Source organism: Typopeltis vanoorti, chromosome 21, assembly GCF_054136105.1.
Source record: "Typopeltis vanoorti isolate ZY-2024b chromosome 21, IOZ_Tvanoo_1.0, whole genome shotgun sequence".
NCBI classification, from domain to species: domain Eukaryota; kingdom Metazoa; phylum Arthropoda; class Arachnida; order Uropygi; family Thelyphonidae; genus Typopeltis; species Typopeltis vanoorti.
In genome coordinates, this window is record NC_143569.1 from 18,890,504 (window position 1) to 18,909,183 (window position 18,680).

Below are 18,680 nucleotides of genomic sequence, written 5' to 3' on the forward strand. Positions count from 1 at the left end.
TTCCTTAATTTACTAACCCTTGATTTACTAACTTTTAATTTATTGTTCTATATTTGAATCTGTGCTTTATTAAAAACATATAAAAAGTTTTAATTACCATGTGTAAGGATAAATATTAAGATTAGAGCTCTGACCTTAAATTGGAGTAAACGGTAATAAAAAGAATGTAATACATTAAGCTGAATAAGTTACAAATATTTTCAGCTTAATTTTATTTCATAATGAATTAGAGATAGTCAGCACAAAAAATAAGCACTGGTATTTGCAGAAAACCACTGCAGTATTAAAAACATAACTTAAGTCTTTCCATTTATTAAATGCACAAAAACGAGTTAACCTGCTTATTGTTTTTATATAAAAATTTTTGCATGCCATCAGAAGTTTCATGTATACTGCATAATATTTTTTATTAATGGAATCAGATTAGCTAAAATGATCATTTTTGTATAGAAGAGTTTGATGTTTATTTCTATGGGTGGGTGGTTCTTTCTGCTATCATTGAACTGCCTGCTGCATTGATGTATGTCTATTCACTCCCCCACCCACCCACACACACATACATATAACAGATAGTTATGTTACCCTTATGTACATTAACAGTAGACATAAAACTTATTTCTTAATATATACATACATATATAGTTGGCCTAATTGCCCATACACAGCTTCACTTTCCTCAAGTTAGGAGTATAGAAAATTTTCTATACATTTGGCATCGGTTATGTTGGATAGCTGGGTTGATGGTAGAAATCTACTTCTAAGAACATACAAAGATGTCTAGAAAAAGTGAGCACAGTAGCAGGATTGGCATTTCATACCACCAAAGAAAAAATTAAGTACTTTGGCAAACTCACAAGAATGCCATACACTGAATTCAACTGTTTGCAGATTTTTAAAGAACCTGTTAAAATGCTAAGGTGGCCAACCCAATACCAAAATCCAAAGTCTCATCTTGAAACAGCTTTTGTCAGTGTATCAAAAATCGACATATCAATAGATAGAAGTTCCATGGCATATCTCAACAAATGAGCTGTGTGTCTGACATCTCGATGCTAATATAGCATTGAGATGTCAGTCAATCAGTTACTAACACATTACTGGCATAATACTAATGTGTTTAGTGATGATGTCTTCATCTGGTTTAAGTTTATTCATTGTATAAATTTAAGTTTATTCATTGTTGATCAGTGTTCATCAATTAAACATTGATAAACAATGTTTATCATTGTCTAAACAATGATAAATGATATCATTGTTTAGACAATGATATTGTCTAAATATCACTAATTTAGAAATCCCTTTCAATACCTTTTTTCTAATTTTGTGATTTAATCTGAGGATGTACACAACACAGGATGCATGAAACTAGTCATTTAATAGTTCTCTTTCTGATTATTATATGTGGTTCTTGTCTAATAAATAGCAGTATCAGCATTGAATTTTTTTTTTTTCCTAGTATCATTCTGTTGTTTAAGAGATACTTGTGCCATGAGGGGTTTCTACAGTTAACATGGGAAAAAACACAAGGGATAATTAATACTATTTATTTAAGGTCATGTGCAAAAATAGAATCTGATTATCATCTCTTACAAGGAAAATTTAAGAATACTCCCAAGATGGTTTAAATTAACCAAATCAATGCTAAGAGAATTATATGGAATAAGAGAGAAATTAGTCAAAATACTAAATTAGCTGTGTACAAGACAGTGTTTAAACCAATTTTAACTTGTGGATCTGAGAGCTGGGTTAGAAATAAAAACTTGACCAAAAACTAGAGACCACAGATATGAGAACCCTGAGAAAGATTAGGGGCATGAACAGAGGGCATCAGTAGCAATATCATATTAAAATCGAGGATATTAGGAAAGAACTTCACATTGTTAGCATCCAGGAATGTGTTAGCAGAGCTAATCTCAGATGGTATGATCACTTAATGAAAGAGGAAAGATTATCAAAACAAGTGTTCTCTGCCAGGTTGGCAGGAAAAAGACCCAGAGGAAGACCAAAACATAGGTGGATTGATACAGTAAAAATTGTCTTAGAAGACAGAAATATAAGATCTGATAATGTTGGAGTCTTGATAGATAACAGGTTAATTTGGAGGAAAATTGTAGATAGGAAGTTAGTAATGATGTAGGTTCTTCATGTAGTACTATTATATAATATCCTGTACACTCCTTGAGGATACATGTCAGGAATTTGATGCTAAGAGAAATCTCCAGGAATCTTTGAGTTTAAATCTTGGATGATAAAAGTATTAATTACCTTTATTTGCAAAGAATAAATGGAAAAATTGGAGCAAAAATAGAGAAAACTATAACTAGATCCAAAAACATTGTGAATTCAACATAGAAACATGCATAGAATAAAACAAAATAATGATATAGAATAGAATAATTTAAAAAATATATTAATAAGTGTAGCAACAGAATGGCATGGAACAAAAAGTAAATGGAAGAGGAGAAAGGAAATAAAAAAAACTAGGGTGAAACCATCAAAGCAATAATGAAAGACAAGAAAGAAGCATATAAACTATGGATAAACGCAAATCGCTAGAAGCAGAAATTGATTATAAATACCAAAAAAAAGCATGCCAGAAAAAAAATAGAGAAACATGGGATAACTTAAAAGCAAAATTGGAAAGAGATGTTATAGTGAAGAGGCCAAATACATACAAAATTCAGAAATGTGAATAAGGAGGTCAAAGCGAAACTTGAACTAATCAAAGAGAAAACCTGGCTGGACTTCTTTCAAAGCTTTATGGCATGATAGTAACAAATCTACATGTGATATAATTCTAACTACTACTTATACAGTGGAGGAAATAACATTACAAGAAATCCGACAAGCAATACAGCAAAACAAATCGGGAAAATCGCCTGGAGAAGATGGAATAGATATAGAACTTATTAAATTTGTAGGCATCAAAGGACTTTTAAAATGAACTATCTGGCAATGAGGAAAAATCTCAGAAAGTTGGAATAAGGCAATTATCATCCCAATATATAAAAAAAAGGCAATAAGTGCAACTGTGAAAACTACAGAGGAATAGTCTTCTAAATACTGGTTATAAGTTATATGCACAAATATTAACTTCAAAAACTAAGTAGAAGATAAACTTCGTGAAGAACAAAATGGCTTCATAAAAGGATGATTGTTCAACCCAGTTTTTACATTAAAAATCTTAACTGAAAAGCACTGTAAATTCAACATAGAAACATGCCTAGAATTGCCAGAATGCTTTTGACAGTCTTAAGGAACAAACTTTGAATCATGCTTAAGAATCTAAACATTTAAAATCACTTACAAAATTACTTGCTGCAATAATTAACATGTATCAAAACAACCAAATAGCTGTAAGAATCAGAAAGTTACAGAATGGAAATCAATAAACGGGGGGGGGGGTCCATCAAGGATGCCCAATATCACCACTGTTATTTAGTATCTATATAGATGAAATAGTAAAGAAATGGAAGAAAAATAGAAAACCAACATTTAAACTGGATCATGGAACTATACTTCATACCCTTTTGTTTGCAGATGACCAGATAATCATAGCCAGAAGTGAAGATGAACTCCAAAGATTGATATACTCCTTAAACAAAATTGCTAAAAAAAAATGGAATATAAATGTCAACAGACAAAAACCATGGATTTTAAATGACCATCTCCAGTAAGAAGTCAAATTATGATTGAAAATAAAATTTTAGAACAAATTAACAGCTTCAAATACATTCTCTACTATATACACAAAGAAGCTGACATTGATATCAAAATTTCACACTTTCTAAAGATAACAGAAATGATCAAATATTTTCAAACCTAACCAAGCTCAAAAGCATACCAGAGTAAGAGTTTATAAAGTTTTAGCAAGACCTTCTTTACTTGAATTATGGACCATAAAATTGAGGAAGAAAAAAGAATAGAAACTGGGGAAATGAAATTCCCCCAAAAGACACTAGGCTATATTCTCTTGGACAGAAAAAGAAGCACAGAAATACGTGAAGAACTTAAAATAGACTCGGTATTAGACAAAGTTTATAAATACTGAAAGAAGTGGAGGGAATATATCGAAAGAATGGACAGTTTCAAAAGTACCCAAAGATACCCCAATACCATTCATTTCATGGATATAGAAGTCCAGAACATCTAAGAAAAAGATGAAATGAGACTGGAACATGCCATTGGGCCTAAATCTGTAAAAGGAGGAGTAGGATGATGATGATGATGATTAAGGTCATATATTTCAGCCTGAATATTACAGGCCATCATCAGTGGTGACAATAGTTAATTACAAAGTAGAATGCGAACAATGGATTGATTTGAAAAATTAAGAGCCTCGCAATGTTATACATAAAACAATGCAATTGCAATACTAATTATTCATTAGCCATTAAAAAAATGTGTGATTAAAATAAGACTTTCCCATATTCTTAGATAGAGAGAGGTAGTCATTCCGATTTAAGTATGGACAGTCTGAAGGAAAGTCTTGGCACTTTCTTTAAACAAGCGTTCAAATTTATACTGACACCGATAAAGTATGTTTCAGGCATAGGATGTTGTGGTCTGTATCTATTCCATACTGTGCCAATCCAGATTTTTCATATTTACTCTTGCTAATGTAAAATTGGTGTTATTGTATTCTCTTTTCCACAGAGCAAGCATCCAGTCTGTCCAAAGTAATAACGATGACAGTCATGAGGAAGTTGGTAGACACCTGGAAGAACTAGAGGATACTGTCCATCTTTTGAAGATGGAAACCGTACTGATAATTTGTTGTTTTTTACTAAATAATTTAAGGAAATTACAATGTCAACTAGGATATACATTAAAATAAATTTTAATATACTTCAATATTTCGGCAACGTCATTGCCATTTTCAAGAAACTTAAGAACAAGACACGTGCATGCAGGCACAACAAACAGTAAGTGAGGAAGAAGCAGGAAGCTATTATTTCTCCTAAAGTCCTGATGGTGCCCCCTAGCAGGCAATGTTGGTATTCTTGGGTGATTGGGCTGAAGGTCTTCTGATGTAGGTTTCCCAAATTTGAGGCAGTCTCATGCAGCTAAATTTGTTGAGGTTTGGATTGTTTCTTAGGGCTGAAGCTGATTCCATGAAAAGCCTTTCATATTTTTATTTACTTTCATACTTGTATTTACTAAAGTAAATACAAATATGAAAGGCTTTTCATGGAATCAGCTTCAGCCCCTGAGAAACAATCCAAACCTCAACAAATTTAGCTGCATGAGACTGCCTTAAATTTGGGAAACCTACATCAGAAGACCTTCAGCCCAATCTCCCAAGAATACCAACATTGCCCGCTAGGGGGCACCATCAGGACTTTAGGAGAAATCATAGCTTCCTGCTTCTTCCTCACTTACTGTCCGTTGTGCCTGCGTGCACGTGTTTTGTTCATAAGTTTCTTGAAAATGGCAACGTGACGTTGCCGAAATATTGAAGTATATTAAAATTTATTTTGATGTATATCCTAGTTGGCATTGTAATTTCCTTAAATTATTTAGTAAAAAGTGCATAACCAACGTCTAAGCCTTTCCACGAGAATTATGATAATTTGTTGATAGGAAGAAATGTAGTCACTAAATTATATTTCTTAAGAATTCTGGAAATAGTGAAATGTAATGTATCCTCAAGAGGAATATTTGTGAAGAGATTCTATATCAAAGCTAACCATTACATCGGTGGGTTGTAGGGAAATGTTTATCTAGAAAATCAGAATAATTTTTTACATCTACTTTCAGAAGCATTTGCACAGGATATAGTGAAATTATTCAACTTTGTTATGCACTCTGGATATTTTATTTATCAGAATAAGTTTTACACTCAAGTTGAAGGAACTGCAATGAGAAATTTACTCTCCCCTGCACTTGCTGACTTTTATTTAGAACATTTAGAAGACATCCTTTTTTCCCATCAATACACTCCCGGCCTTCATTTTGGGTTTGTTATATAGACCATGTTTTTGCTATCTTGTCCCATGATGTAGACACATTGCCTAATTTTTTTTATCAAATATAAACAACTTACATCCATGAATTAAATTTACTATGGAAATAGAAAAAAAAAATTGTCCATGTTAGATATTGTACTCCTTTATTCACCATCAGGTGAATTAAATATTTCTGCTTATCAAAAGTTTACTTTCACTGGAAGCTACATTCAACAGCAATCATCATAGAAGACTGGAATTATAAAGACTTCATTGCAATGTGCCCATACTATTTATTCTGCCTCTCAACTATTACAATAATGGCAGGAACTCTTAAACATCAAACAATATATGAAACTCAGTGGCTTCTCAGAAAGGACCATGCAACAGCTTTTTAATTCCTATAATCCTAGCTCAAATAACCAACAGTATGTTGGGTTCCAATTCCTTACATTTCTGGCATCTAACAACCCATTTCCAGAATTCTTAAATACAATTTAGTGGCCTGCTTTTCTTCCTATCAACAAATTATCAGCATGGTTTCCATCTTCAAAAGGTGGACTGTGTCCTCTAGCTCCTCTTGGTGTCTACGAACTTCCTTGTGACTATCGTCATTATTACTTTGTACAGACCGGACACATTGTAGAAAAGAGAGTACACTAACATCAATCTTACATTAGCAACAGTAAATCTGAACGATCTAGCTTGGTACAGTGCAAAATTGATACGGACCACAACATCCTATGTCTGAAACATGCTTGCATCATCAGTGTCAGTATGTTTTCTTTAAACAAGCAGTTGGAAAGAAATGAGGCTTTCCTTCACTGGCCATACTTAAATCGGAATGATTGCCTCTCTCTATCTAAGATATATGGAAAAGTTATTTTAATCACAGATCAATTTTTTTTAAAAATTTATTTATGGGAGAAAAAGAAAAATGAGCAGAAAAATAAGAAACAACAAAGCAAGGAAACAGAGGTAAGTCAAAAAATAACAAAAATCAGGTAAGTGACATTGTTAGTAAAAAAGAAATTATTTGGTATGGTGACTCTATAATAAAACATGCTATAGATGAGAGAGTTATAACATTGAGTTTTCCTGGAGCGAAAATTAAAAATATAACTCAAGTAATTCAAAAACAGAAAAGAAAAGTAAATGAAATGGTAGTTGTAGTAGGTACGAATGATTTAATTGGTGATAAGTTCAGTATGAGAGAGGACATGAAAGGGATGCTGGAAGAGGCGAGAGTGAAGAGTGAGAAAGTGAAAATCGTTAGTATTTTACCTCGCTATGACAAAATGAATCAAAAAGAAGGGCTATGATGGCAAACGATTCGATGAGTAGGCTAGTGAGTTTGAGGGAAGATTGGATTTGTATAAGAGGGATGGCTTACACCTGAATTCATTTGGTATCAGGAGTCTGGAAAAACTATTAACTGGTATGAGACCTAACACAGAGAGTCGGGGAAACTAAATTATAAAGGGAGGAATGATGTAAATGTGAGTGTAAGAGCGAAAATGGTATATAACTGTGTTAATAACGGGAATGGGATTTTTATGTGATGTTGACGAGGTGAGAACAATTTCGGGTTTGTGTTCATCCGGTTCAGACCAATTATATGTGTGCAAAGATGTCTACATGTGTAAAGCATTAGAAAAGAATAGAGATCTGAGTTGTCCAATTGGATCAGGCAGACTGCAAACAAGGGTATACTAAAGAACATGAAGGTAAATTATTTTGTCTGTACACGAATGCTAGGAGTTTCAGAAAATTAGTGAGACCTGGCTATCAGAATTAGACCTATTAACTGGTATCGAGTGTCATGGGTACAGTATTTTTAGGAAGGATAGAGTGGATAGGAGAGGAGGGGGCGTGTTGCTAATGATATTGGATGACTTAAATCCAGTTAGAGTTGAGACCTATGAATGTAGTAATACTACTAACAATATTTCACGTGGCAGTGAGTTTGAAGCCATCTGGTGTGAGGTGGAATCTAATAAGACAAATTACACAGTGGAGTGTTGTTACAGACCTGGTGGATCGGTTGCTGGTGATGAAGAAATGTATCACCAAATAGAAAAGGTGAGCGCAAAAAGAGTAATCATAATGGGAGACTTTAATTATCCAAATATTGATTGGGGCAGTAGAATCTCATGAGAAGAATGAAAACACATTTATTGAGCTGTTGGGGGCAAATTCCTCAAGGAGCATGTGACAGAAGGAACTCTAGGTCAAAGAGTGCTAGATTTCATTATAGTTTCTGAGGGCATTTCAGTTAAAGACGTAAAATGCCTCCAGTTGGCGACAGTGATCATGTGGTACTCACTTGGGAATTGACTAAGTTTATGAATGTTCCATTCAAAAAAGGTTACATGTTGAACTACAAAGCAGGAAATTATGACCAACTGAGGAGTATACTGAGTTCAGTGGAATGGGATTGGTTGCTGGATGGAGAATATCAATAGTGCATGGGAAACATTTAAACAATATTTAAATGATGCGATATTAGAATGTGTCCCGAGCATTTGAAGAATAAATAGAGTAGGAGTCAAATGGATGCTTAATCTTATTAACCAAGAGATTCATAAGAAAAGAACGATGTGGAAGGAATACCGTTTGCATAAGGATGATGTCCGTTATGAACGTTATAAGCAGCAGGCTAGAATAGTCACAACTGTTGTACGGAAACCAAAGTCTGATTATGAAAAGAAACTGGCTCTGCGTGCGAAAGACAACCCACAAGAATTCTATCGATATGCTGCAAGTAAAAGGAAGAATGAATATGAAAGAATAACTATTCTAAATCCTGATGGAGTGAGGGTTACTGATGCAGAAGAAGTTGTTGAATTAATGAGTGCCCATTTCGTTAAAAGCTATCAACGTAGTGAACGCAACATTGAGCTCACTGTTACCTCTTCACTAGATGAAGAAATGCAGGTGTGTGAGGCTGGGGTATTAGAGCTGTTGCACAAACTGAATAAGAATTCAGTGATAGGGACTGATGGAATATCAGCATGTGTGCTAAAAGAGTGTTCAGCTGAATTAATCATTCCTTTGACCAGGATGTTTAATATGAGTCTCAGAACAGGGAAGATTATGCAGGAATGGAAGGAATGTATGGTAATTCCATTGCATAAGGGTGGTGCGAAGACCTGTGTATCAAACTATCGACCAATTAGTATTTCAGGAATGGTGGTGAAGATTTTAGAAAAATTAGTTAGGGCCTGCATTCAGAAATGGGTTGACAGTGAATCTCTACTTTGCAATGAACAACATGGGTTTACTAAGGGAGGGTCATGTTTTAGCAACTTGCTCACATTCTATGACAATGTTACCATTGAACTAGACAAGGGGAATGGATTCACCATGATACTTTTGGATTTTGCTAAGGCTTTTGACAGAATACAACATGATGGGCTGTTGCATAAATTGGAGAAAATGGGTTTGTGTTCAACATTAGCATGGATAAGAGAATGGCTGACTGACAGATATCAAAAAGTGGTATACGGGGGATCTGAGTCTGCAAGGTTTAAGGTAACAAGTGGTGTACCACAAGGATCAGTGCTTGGTCCACTGTTATGCAATCTGTACATTAATGATATTGGGAAGGATTTCACAAGCGACATGCAGTTCTTTGCTGATGATGCAAAGATAGACAGGGTAATCATGAATGCTGGTGATATGCAGTCCTTGCAGAATGATTTGAATAAGCTGGAATTGTGGGCATGGGAAAATGGGTGTCAGTTCAATGTCAGTAAATGTCAAGTCATTCACTTTGGCATGATTACCTATCGAATGTCATATTATATTGGTGGGATTAGGCTAGAAGAAACTGATGAGGTTAGGGATCTTGGAGTGTTAATAGATAGGAAGTTGAAGCTTAGGGGCCATGTGGCAAAGATTGCAAATGCAACTCAAAAGATAATTGCAATGCTCAAATGAACATTCACATGTAAAGATAAGGATGTTATTTTGCCTCTTTACAAGGCCTTGATAAGACCTCACTTGGACTATTGTGTGCAGGTCTGGTCTCCTGGTTTCAGATGTGATTCTGATATATTGGAGAGAGTTCAAAGGCGAGTTTAAAAATGATATCAGGATTGTGGAATACTGATTATGAAGACAGTATGAGTATTTGTAGTTTGCAGACACTAGCAAATAGGAGAAAGAGGGGTGATATGATTGAGACTTACAAACTGCTGAAAGGGTTATACATGATTTCAATTGATGGGATTTTTCATTTTATGGAGGGTGGGGAAAGGATGAGAGGGCATCCTTGGAAGCTTAGAATGAATGCTACCAAGAAGGGTGTAAGGGCCAGATTTTTCTCTCGGAGGGTGGTGCGTGATTGGAATGGATTGCCATTGGATGTTGTGAGTACAAGCAGTGTGAATGAATTCAAGAATAAGTATGATAGCTGGTGTGTGTAGTATGTGGCCTCCCTCGATGAGTCTCTGACTCCCTGGAGGTCTCTCTTAATAATAATAATAATACCGTTGTGTTTTATGTATAACATTGCAATGCTCTTACTTTTTAAAATCCATCCATTATTTGCTTTCAACTTTGTAATTAACTGTTGTCACCACTGATAATGGCTTGTAATATTCAGGCTGAAATGTATGGCCTTTAATAAATAGTATTACTCATCCCTTGTGTTTTTTTTTTATGTTAATTGAAGAAATTAGTATCATTCTGCTATTGAAGATATCCTCTTTGATTTCCTCTCTTGATCCTCTGTATTTCATAAACCCACTTTGGATGTTCTTTAATTTCCTTTGCTATTCCTGATTTTATTATTTCTATTGTAATTTGCAATAGTAATTTTCATTACATGGCTTATGAGGCTTATTGGTCTGTGATTTTTGCATCCAACTTCTGTAGCCGTTTTCAGGATGTTTATTAAGAGAAACTCCAGGGAGTAAGGTACTCATCAAGGGAGGCCACATAGTACATGCACCAGCTATCATACTTGAATTCATTCACACTGTTTGCAGATACAATATCCAATGGCAGCCCATTCCAATCATGCACCATCCCATGAAAGAAAAATCCTGCCCTCACCCCTTCTTAACATCATTCATTCTCAGTTTCCAAGGATGTCCTCTTGTCCTTTCCCCACCCTCCATAAAATGAAAAATTCCAATAACTAAAATCCTGTATGACCCTTTCAGAAGTTTGTAAGTTTCAACTTTATATAGACAGAATTCCTGAGTTCATCAGGAGTATCATCTCAATTTCCCCAATTATGTAATCTTCGACTCATTTTGACTCAGAGGCAGAACATGTGCACATGTTTGTTCTGGTATACCATGTTGAACAGTATCCAACTTAGTCCACCAATTTTGACTTCCTTTGGCTGAAAATCTCTACTGCATTATAGGAAATTCATCTGCCATCTGTTTTGCTCCCTTAATGCTATCAACTCAAAATTTTTTTATTTCCTCTGTTTAAATGTTTTTTTCAGCCTAAAGGATATCTGCTTTGTGAATTTTAATGTTTACAACACCAACTGGCTTTTGTCTTTCAACTACACAAATCAGGCAGGTAGAGATGCTGAGACATTTACTGTCGCCAACAACCTTACACAAATCATTCGCATGTGTTCACTCAAATACCAGATAACTATAACCATTCTTCAAACACCTCGGACAGCTTCTTATTAGTGACTTTTCTATGTATATTGTGAATATTGCTTTTCCTTTAGGTAATTCAGACCATAATCTAGTGTTCATCTCTTCTACCATGGAGTACCATGGTACTCCATGATAGAAGTGATCATGGAGTACCATGACACTCCATGATCACTGACATGTGGTCATGGAGTGTCATGATCACATGACACTCCATGACCACATGTGCATGGTACTCCATGATCATGGGAGTACCATGCACACAACCCTTCCTACTTATGTGTTGTATGGTATTATAAAAATGCCAAGTGGAACGATCTTTGCAACTTCTATGTCTCATTAGATGGGATATTATTTCAGACTTTCTGACCCAAACATTCACTGAAATAATCATCATAGAAACATTTATTTCCCCATCCCACTTTAGATTCTCAGCCTGTTATCTAAATCTTGGTTCTCCAAAATGTGTACCAAGCCAGTTATGCTGTACAAGCATACCATAACTGGCTCTCATCTGGAATATTCAAGATTCCATTTCTGCATAACTAAAGCATGTTAAACAGAAATTATCAAGTCATTTGAAATGGATTTTGAATTAGAGTAAAGCAGAAACTTGTATCATGTTCTAATGGCAGTCATGCCTTCTGTTCTCTTACCAAAGCCATTGTCCATAACTGTTGTCCATCATTGCTACTATCACTGTTACACGCAGATGGTTGTATTGCATAATCATCATCCAAGAGAAAAAAACAAACCTCCTAGCTTTTTTATTTCTCTAATTCCTATACAGTTGATCCTGGCAAATATTCAGCAACCATTCCACACAGTGGCCTTTTTGACCATTTTTGTCAGAAAGAAATAAGAATTTTATCCAACTTAGAAAAAAGTGTCCTGGCCCTGATGTCATTTCTCCAGTCATCCTAATGGTGTGTTCTCCATAGGTAACTCTCATTGTTTGTTACCTTTTTTACACTTTCATATCTCACTTTCCTACAGCATGGAAATTAGTCCACATACAACTTCCTCTCAAATTTCTCTTACCTCATTTTGCTCAAAAGTAGTGGAGAGGACCATCAACATTGAACTCCTATGCTTCCTTGAAAATGCTTGACTAATAAATGATTGGCAGCATGGATTCTACCATTGTCAATCAAGGAGATCTTCTTGCCTTTGTTATTCATCTCTGGAGAAGCCCATGGAAAAATTTGTCTCAAATGGTCCCCCCCCCCCCCACCCCCCCCCCCCCCCACCCCCCCCCCCCCCCACCCCCCCCCCCCCCCACCCCCCCCCCCCCCCACCCCCCCCCCCCCCCACCCCCCCCCCCCCCCACCCCCCCCCCCCCCCACCCCCCCCCCCCCCCACCCCCCCCCCCCCCCACCCCCCCCCCCCCCCACCCCCCCCCCCCCCCACCCCCCCCCCCCCCCACCCCCCCCCCCCCCCACCCCCCCCCCCCCCCACCCCCCCCCCCCCCCACCCCCCCCCCCCCCCACCCCCCCCCCCCCCCACCCCCCCCCCCCCCCACCCCCCCCCCCCCCCACCCCCCCCCCCCCCCACCCCCCCCCCCCCCCACCCCCCCCCCCCCCCACCCCCCCCCCCCCCCACCCCCCCCCCCCCCCACCCCCCCCCCCCCCCACCCCCCCCCCCCCCCACCCCCCCCCCCCCCCACCCCCCCCCCCCCCCACCCCCCCCCCCCCCCACCCCCCCCCCCCCCCACCCCCCACCAATCCTTAGCCAACTTCTTTATGTAGACATCACAACTGACCATTATGTTAGAGTGTAAGTTTTTCTATACTGGCTTTGAAGTGGGCCGAGTTTTTTTTTTATGTGCGATGGTGTGTTGCACTCAACGCTCTGTCACGTGGTCACAACTTAGCAATTGCTCCTAGGAAATTACCGGCCGCGGAATTAATGATCCAGATTGAACGTGGTATTCACCACCTTCTAAACCACATTGGCTACGATATTAGATTGGATGTAGCTTGTGTTCTCACAAAAGCAAAACCACCAAAAACCAACATATCCATTAGTGAATACAAGTCTCTACAGGAAATGAAGAAAAACAAAGAAATAGTTATCACCAAAGTGGATAAGGGGGAACGCCACTGTGCTACTCAATCATACTGACTACACAGGTAAGCTTAAGGCTTTACAATTAGATTGAGCTACTTACCTCTCCATTGAATACAATCCCACCAACTCACAAATTAGAAGGCCCCATAGGCTCCTTAAGAAGGTCACTTCTTGACCTGTGGAGATTACTAACAGACTAAAACCATATAACTCTAGACTCCCCCCCACACACACTGTATATATGAGCTCCTGAAAATACATAAAGAAAATGTGCAATTACATCCCATAGTGGATGCCATTGATTCCCCCACTTACAAACTAGCTAAATATTCAGCTAAAGCACTCTCACACTATACTGGCAACACACCATCACACACAAAAAACTCTGCCCACTTCAAGCCAGTATAGAAAACTTACACTTCAACATAATGACATAATGGTCAGTTTTGACGTCTCTTCCTTATTCACAAATGTCCTCCCTCAAAGAAACCTTAGATCTAATCCAAGCTAAATTTCCTCTTGATATCTCAGCCCTATTTCAGTTCACAATGAACTCAGGCTATTTCGTTTGGCAAGAAAAATTCTATGAACAGATAGAAAGTGGTGAATCTATGGACAGCCATAGATTCACCACTTTCCCTACCCTTGGCTAACTTCTTTATGGAGACTTTTGAAGAGAAAGCCTTAAACTCTTCCCCACAGAAACCTACCATATGGCTTCGCTATGTTGATGACGTGTTCGCTATTTGGCCACATGGCCCAGATACACTCCTCTCCTTCCTAACACACTTAAAAAAACCAACATTCTAGAATTAAGTTCACCCTGGAAAAAGAGGAAAACAATAGCCTCCCCTTCCTAGACACACCGGTCACCCACCAACTTGATGGTACCTTGGTTTTCTCAGAGTTTAGAAAACCCATCCATACAGGCAGATACATTCACGAACATTCCCCCCCCCCACAACAATATGGAGTTATTAAGACACTATTCAACAGGCAGAACTAAACTAATCTGTTCAAATGACCAATGCTAACTGCTGAACTAAATCACATCCTTAAAACACTTTCTCAGTCAATGGCTACCCCCCCCCCAAAAATACTAAAATCAGATATCCACAACCCACCTCCCCCCCCACCACCCCCTTCACAAAAAAGATTACTCTAAATCCATAAATTCCCTACATCCGAGGCACCTCAGAAAAAATCAACAAAATCCTAAAAAAACATGACTTGACCACTTGTTACAGACCATACAGAAAATTGGCATCCCTTATCCACTCCACTAAAGACCAACCACTTCCCCTAGACCTACCTGGTATATACCAGGTCCCTTGCAGCTGTAAATTGTCCTACTTTAGCCAAACAGGCAGGACAGCAAATATCAGAATCTCAGAACACAAGGACTTCATCCGATTTCACCAGTACAGCCACTCTGGGCTTGCAGACCATGCTCTGGATACTCGCCACAGAATAAGGTGGAAGAAAGCCACAGTAATACACCGCAGCAAGTTCAAATATGAAAGACTATTCACGGAATCAGCCTCAGCCCTTATGAATATGCCAAACCTCAACAGATTTGGATGCATGAGACTACCCCAAATTTGGGAAACATGCATCAGAAGAACTTCAGCCCAAAGGCCAAGAATACCTAATATAGCCTGCCAGGGGGCACCATCAGGATTTTAGGAAAACGGTAGCTTCCTCGCTTTGTTTCTCATTTGCTGTTATGTAGTACTTGCGTGCTTGTGTCTTTATCTTAAGTTCCCATGAAGATGGCAACGTGATGTTGCCGAAATATCAGAAAGTATATATTAAAGTTGATTTAATTTATATTTCTAGTGTATGCTCTCAATTCCTTAAGTATTAAGTGAAAAGCCAAATGGCTATTTTTTTCTGGCGAAGTTAATTAAGTTATGGGGATAAAAATCCCTTATTATTTTACAGCCAGTAATGCGAAACTCTAAGATCGAAAACTACGATCTAAGAGTTTCATGCCGACAAATTATTGGCGAATTCAAGCGTAAGTGCCCACCTGGTAGTACCACACCAAGGCAACTTGAAGCAAAGGTGGAGCAAGCTCCCTCACTATCCTTGATATTTTCTCATAATGTAAAAACACACAGCTCCTAGGAGATGTAATATTGCTTTACATTATGAGGTGAGGTCACTATCCAGACTGGTTTCAACCTTTTTTGAGGTCTCATCAGTGAGTAGCTAGACCTGGATGATATCAAAGTTTAAGTGAAAAGAACTTGCATGCCTTCACTATACGAATAGTGAGGGATCTTGCTCCACCTTTGCTTCGAGTTGCGTTGGTGTGGTACTACCAGGTGGTCACTTACGCTTGGATTCATCGGCATGAAACTCTTAGATCGTAGTGTTCGATCTTAGAGTTTTGCATTACTGGCTGTAAAATAATAAGGGATTTTTATCCCCTTAACTTCCTTAAGTATTAATCATCATGTGCATATATATAAAAGTAGTATAAAGGTGCATCATGTGTGTTTTTAATACATTTTGGATCCAAGATAGTTGTGAGAAAGTTTTTTTTTCACTTGATTACAAGTCTGTTATACTGCACTAAAATTTTTATTTTATACTGTTTTACTACTTGTATATGAAACTGACTTTTAAAAGTAGTAAAACAGTATAAAACAACAAAAATTTGCAGCAGTATAAAGTATAAAGAAATATAGTTTTGACCTTTAATGAAATCTCATCCTGGAAATCTGAAGTTTCATTAAAGATCAAAACTGGGTAGTTACTCTGACCCTTCCCTAACATTTGCAGTTCTCAGGGCAAGAGTACAAATGGAGGCCCACATACTGTATTTCGAAATATTTAAAAGTTACAAATCAAGCTGTTAAGTAAAATAAGTTCTGTTGTTGACAAATATAATGACAAAAATAAAAAAATATGTGTAACATTGTAGTTTCTTTAAATTGGCAAAATATCAAAGATGACTAAGAAAAAAAAATATATGAAATAGAAATATTAGCAAAATGGAGAAAGGAAGTAAATAAGAAAAAACAAGAAATCGAGCAAGTATACAAAGTATATCTTTATGGAAAACTTTAATAAAGTTTTCCATAATGCAGCCTCTGAATTTCTGGGGAGGGGGATTAAAACAAAAAAGATTAAAAATGTAGAATACGGATATAGAAAATACTATAAAAGAAAAACAAATGGCATACAAATCATTACCCCCAAAACATACAAAGGAAATAGAAGAAATATAGCTAAAACCATAGTACCGAAAACTCACAAGATTCTTAGGACAGATTTATTAATGAAACAGAAGATATATACAGATATCCCTTGCTTAATGTGGGATTTGATTAATGTGGCGAAATTAATTGTGGCCATGATATACGTGGCAAGAGTTTTGATTGACGCTCCTTTGTTCAATAATTTCTAGATCGTAACTGAAAATAATAAACTATCATGTATTACTGAAATGGAGACCCAGAGGCTTATTTATTATACATCTCCTCTAGGAGATGTGCTTTACATTATGGAAAATACTAAGGAAAGTGATCTGGAGCTTACTCCACCTTCACTAGGAGTTGCCCATAAGGTTGCTTATGCTTGCATCTGCCGAAACCTTTAGTTTCTATATATTTGGCATGAAACTCCTGTAGTTTCTACATTCGGCTATGAAATAATGTTGGATTCAATATCCACTTAATTTGTACCATCATGTATTATATTTGCATGTTTTTTCGTTATGTTTTATTGCTTATTTGCCGAGGTCTGGAGAGTCATTTTGCTTGTTATCGTAGAATTTATGCTGATAAGAAAAAAGTTAAGACTGTTCAAATTATTCGTGATATCTTTTTTTGATAACAAAATGCAGTTATGATCTTCCATGTCTGAAATCATTTTGTTTTTCTGAGAGTAGATTGATTGCAATATTCCTAAGTCTTATCCAGGATATTTCTTGTATGGAACAATGGTATTCTTTTGTTGTTCCATACAAGAATTTGAACTTGAATAATACATTTGAATAATACAGTGGAACTCTGATATGCTTGCAAACTGGTTTTTTGCTGGTTTTTTATCAAACCAACCATTGTCACCTATAAGCAGTTGACTGCGAAACTAAGTAAATTTTCATATAATTATGCTGTATTTTCATATGAAATGTGATTAGAATGTCACTATGTAATTTTGATTCCTGAAAAACTGGATGGCATTGGGGAAATTTTGAGCTACCATTTGAATTTGGCACATTGAAGATAATTATACTTGCCTCTTTTTGCTTGCAAACAAAACAAATTTTTCAACTGTAAGAACCTTTGGGGAGTTTGAAGATTCATTGTGAGTGGCCAACACTAATCATTCACACAGTAGGTGTCATATATATGCTTAAAGTTATTTACTGGCAGAACTCAGCTGCTTTTGGCAACCCATTCTACTCATTTGACACTCCACAAGCAGAACATTATAGGCTTCATACCATTGTTAATGTCTTTCTTCTAAAAGTGTTTGCTCATTCCTTCCTGTTCTGTCACATGCTAGAACATTTCTTTGACATTTACTCTATAAAAATTCTTTAGTAAGTTTTTATTTTATTTATTTTTTATCATATCCCATTTTTCACTTCTCAACTAAACTTTATAATTTGAAAACCTTTTAGTCTGTCGTCATAGAGAGGTAGAGTAATCAACATTTTGTTCACCCACTCTGGATCCAGAGTGAGTGACCAAAATGGATTATCTCCAACACTTCCATATCCCCCCTTCCCCAAGAAATTTTCATAGTGAAAAATAGCTTGATGATTCAGTGAGATAATTATTAACTCTTTTATATTGAAATAATAACAATTTCATTAAACTTTTTGAATTATATGGTACATCTCACAATACTGTACTTGAAATGATTTTTTTAATCATTAAACAATTCTTAATTTATGATAAGTGATTTTATTGTGTAAACATTAGCATGCTTGTATTTCAGAACAGATAAATTCCAAGTAAACCACTAATTAAATTTAATCAGGAATTTAATTATCTTCAGATGAATTTTTAAT

At 36.8% G+C, this 18,680-nt stretch overlaps 1 protein-coding gene across 2 annotated transcripts in view; it reads left to right on the top strand.

Moving 5' to 3' along the window:
* LOC150094659 (NPC intracellular cholesterol transporter 1-like) overlaps positions 1–18,680 on the top strand; it is a 495,369-nt gene that overhangs the window by 188,805 nt on the left and 287,884 nt on the right. The window lies entirely within an intron of this gene.